This window comes from Myodes glareolus, chromosome 18 (genome assembly GCF_982192425.1).
Source record: "Myodes glareolus chromosome 18, mMyoGla1.1, whole genome shotgun sequence".
Lineage (NCBI taxonomy): Eukaryota > Metazoa > Chordata > Mammalia > Rodentia > Cricetidae > Myodes > Myodes glareolus.
This window is the reverse complement of record NC_142043.1, coordinates 72,473,359-72,477,801: the sequence shown is the minus strand read 5'-3', so window position 1 is coordinate 72,477,801 and position 4,443 is coordinate 72,473,359. Positions and strand designations below refer to the sequence as shown.

At 43.1% G+C, this 4,443-nt stretch overlaps 1 pseudogene; it reads left to right on the top strand.

Annotated features, from left to right (window-relative positions):
* The first annotated feature begins 3,014 nt into the window (after window positions 1-3,014).
* LOC148119293 (olfactory receptor 2G3-like) lies at window positions 3,015-3,983 on the top strand (annotated as a pseudogene).
* The last annotated feature ends 460 nt before the right edge of the window (window positions 3,984-4,443 follow it).

The window sequence follows — 4,443 nt, the reverse complement described above, 5'->3', positions numbered from 1 at the left end:
AAATAGTAGCCCTGCAATCAACACTGGGTCTGACACTGATTGCTATTTAAGGTATTAACACTGTGAGTTCTGAGGCTCAGCCTACATTTTTGTTTCAACACTATTCATATGAAAGAGTGAAGGAAATTATCTTCTGTCAACTAGTTTTCTGCCACATATGATTTGGTTTTATGTCTCTACATGTGTGTTATTCTCAACAATAGTTGGGTTTCATGTGATGCTTGCTCACCTAGGTGAAACAAGAGCCTGGAACTCACATGTGATTAGAAGTATATCAAGGAGAAAAACAGTTCTTCTAAAAAGCAAAGATGAGTATAGTCTAATAGAGAACTGGTCTATGGCCATGAGTTTGTCTTATCACATTCTCTGGAGGTTGCCTGTGCTTGTGAGTATCTTAGAAGTGATATAAAGTGATTCACTTGACCAAGACGGATAAGATACCCTTGAGGAGGAATAGGACAGAAATGGTGTATCTGTCTTCATTCCATTCCTCTAATGGCAACAAAGTGAGGAAATGATAGTCATGTATTTGTGTTTGTATGGGTTCATGTGTATGTAACTATGAATGCCTTTATTAGAATTAGAACTATACATAATGCATATATGTTATAGTTAATATAAGTTAATACAACATATATGTACATGTTGTGTATATACATATATGATAACAATGTATATACATGTGTGTGTGTGTCTGTAGATGTATGCACACAAGATGGTTTGCTTTTTAGGAGTTTCTTCATATTTTTTATTACTGTGTAGCCATCTCCTTATTTTCTGTCATCACTCAGGTACTTCACATGGTTTTTGGTTATTGGGTGTCTGGATAACTTATCCGACCTTCTTGGACTTAATTTTCACAGTGTTCTCTAACAGTTTTAAATGATAAGTGAAATTTGTCAATAGTTAAGAATTATCTCATATGTTACTTCCACAATTAATTTCTCCAAAAATAAAGCAATACAGGATATTTAATTGCAATTGAGGAAGAATTTTAAGGCCTGGGTGGTTGTACTGCTGCCAGGTACCAACTGCATTACACACGGGCATAGTAGCAGTCTTTGGGCACAAAAGGAAGCAGTAAATATTTCAAATTCTTAAAGTTGTGCCTTTAATATTCTTGAGAAAAAAGAGATGTTAGGTACATCTTTCACCTGCCTGAGGAGCCCTAGTTATAGTTGGCAAATGTGTGCTACATTCAGATTCACTCACTTTCAATTCAACACAAAACCAGAAAGTCAGCAACTCCACCCACAACCATACATCTGAGGAGGGGAGCTGTGTAAACGCACTGTCTGATTCTATCTGCACAATCTGGCGGCTGGTAGACAGGATGAGCTAATGATTCCCACATGAAACTTACTTCTGAACACATGTATGCATAAAATTAAAAATACTGACATAAATGTTAAAAAGTTTCATCAATAAACAAATGTTGGATATTTTACATCAAAAGTAGCCTTTACAATCTCCAGAACCTGTTGTTCATATATTTAAACTAAAATAATGGTTAGTTTAAGGGTTGTAGTTGAAGAAAGTAGATTTTTCAAATAATTGTTATTTATACCAAACATTAAAGACACTAAACGTTTTATTTAACTTGACTGAATTATTGTAAGTTATAAATGGATCAACTATGTTTATTTTTTTTCCCATTAGACTTGTTTATTCAAGTATCCGAAAACACTCTTTCCACTTCCTCCCCTCCTCCCAATACCCTCCCGCTCCCCCCACTGCCCCCACTCCCTCTCCTCCTCCCTCACCATTCCCCAGAGCAGTCAGGGTTTCCTGCCCTGTGGGAAATCCAAGTTCTTTCCCTCTCCCTCCAGGTCCAGGAAGGTGAGCATCCAAACAGGCCAGGGTCCCAAAAAGCCAGTCCATGCAGACGAAACAAGATCCAGTGCCATTGTCAATGGCTTCTCAGTCTTCATTTGGACCTTGGGGGCTCAGTCAGCCCCCATGTCAACCACATTCAGAGAGTCCGGTTTGATCTCATGCTCGTTCAGTCCCAGTCCAGCTGGCCTTGGTGAGCTCTCATTCGATCAGTCCCCTTGTATCAGTGGGTGAACACACCCTTCGCGGTCCTGACTTCCAGTGCTCCAATGTGGGTCTCCGTCTCTATCTCCATCCATCGTCAGATGAAGGCCCCCTCTGATTTTGCTTTCCTTGCTCACGATCTCCCTCCCTCTGCTTCTCATTTGGGCCTAGGGAGTTAAGTCCAGTGTTCCAATACGTGTCTCTGTCTCTATCTCCATCCATCGCCATATGAAGGTTCTGTGGTGATACGCAAAATATTCGTCAGTATGGTTATGGGCCAAGGTCAGATCAGGCACCCTCTCCTCTGCTGCCCAGAGTACAATCTGGGGACCTCTCCTTGGGCCTGGGAACCCCTGCAGAATCAAGTCTCTTGCATACCTCAAAATGGCTCCCTTAGTTGAGATATAAACTTCCCAGCTCCCATAACCATCCTTCCTCCCTCCCCCCCTCCCATTCCCCCAATCCATCCCGGATCCTCCCCCTCTCCCCTCTCCCTAACCATCTCCCCTTACTTCCACCCCCCCACCCCCCCGTGCACCCAAGTTTGCCTGGCAATCTTGCCTACTTCTAATATCCAGGAGGATAACTATATGATTTTCTTCAGGTTCACCTTCTTATTCAGCTTCTCTAGGATCACAAATTAGAGACTCAAAGACCTTTAACTATGGCTAGAAACCACTTATGAGTAAGTACATACCATATTCCTAAATATGTTTATTCTTTTTATGCACTTTCTTCTGTGACAAACTGCCTCTGCTCCTCAAAGCGTCTCCTCAGGCAAAGACTGCTTGTACAGTAGCCTCTCTGAAGCTTGCACCACTTTTGTACGAAGCCTACTTCAGCTTTTAGAGGACCTGAACCATCAGTCACCGCAAATTTCTTCAGTGTGAGCATTTTGAATTATTTTATGGACTTTGATATTATGACGTTCCCTTAATTTGCAATGTTCTCCACCTTGTCTGCACCAGGTGGCAGGGATGATTAACAGCAGTGTCAATGGCGACTTCATCCTGGTGGGTTTCTCAGAGCAGCCAGAGCTGGAAAGAAGGCTCTTCGTAGTTATTCTAATTTCCTATCTTCTCACTCTGGTGGGAAATGCAATAATTACTCTGATCTCTTCAATAGATCCTAAATTCAAAACCCCAATGTACTTTTTTCTTACTCACCTCTCCCTCGTGGACATCTGTTTCACCACCAGTATTGTCCCCCAACTGCTGTGGAACCTGAAAGGACCAGCCAAGACGATCACGGCTGTGGGCTGTGCAGTGCAGCTTTATGTCTCTCTGACTCTGGGCTCTACTGAGTGTATTCTTCTGGCAGTAATGGCTTTTGACCGCTATGCGGCTGTTTGCAAATCTCTCCACTATGTAGCTGTGATGAATCCACAGCTCTGCCGGGCTCTAGCAGGAATCTCGTGGATCAGTGGAATAGGAAATGCTCTCATCCAGGGAACAGTCACTCTTTGGCTTCCCCGTTGTGGCCACCTATGGCTGCACCATTTCTTCTGTGAGGTCCCCTCCATGATCAAGCTTGCCTGTGTGGACATTCATGTCAACGAGGTCCAGCTCTTTGTGGCCTCATTGGTCTTGCTGCTTTTACCCTTGGCACTGATACTGACATCCTATGGATACATAGTCAAGACAGTTATGAGAATCAAGTCAGCCCAGGCTTGGCACAGAGCCCTGGGCACGTGTGGCTCACACTTGATGGTGGTGTCCCTCTTCTAAGGAAGCATCACTGCCATCTACATCCAGCCAAACAGTTCATACGCCCCCACCCATGGGAAGTTCATCTCTCTCTTCTATACTGTCATGACACCGGTCCTTAGTCCCCTCATCTACACGCTGAGAAATAAGGAGGTGAAAGGGGCTCTGGGACAGCTCTTCAATAGAGAGGCTCTGAAGTGTGCAAATGAAGCAGAGCATGTAGTGACAACGATTTTATGACTAGAGATCCTTAGCATATTGTCATATAGTTCTGCACCATAGTCCTCTCGGGCTTTGAGGCTCACTATAAACTTTGTCAGTGTCGCATTGCCCTGGGCCTCGGGTCAGTTTCTCAATCTCTTCCCAGGATGCTCTGGGGCCCAGGAGATGCAACATTTCCCCATTACCACCAAAGTCCTCGACCATTCTGTTTCTCACACTCTGGATTCTCTTTTCCCTTCTTTTATTTCTCCTTTGCATATGAACAAACACTATAATTCCCCACAGCATGTCCCTTCTCACAAATATTTTAATAATCCTAAAAAGCAGCTGTTTTTACTTTTACAGCAAACCCCACCATCAACACTGTAGCAAACAGTGGAAAGGTTAGAATGACTATAGCCTGGGGGTTTTTAACCCCACTACTTCTTTGAACTTGTGAAAGTTTTAGTCACATCTTCATATCCACATCATTATGAGC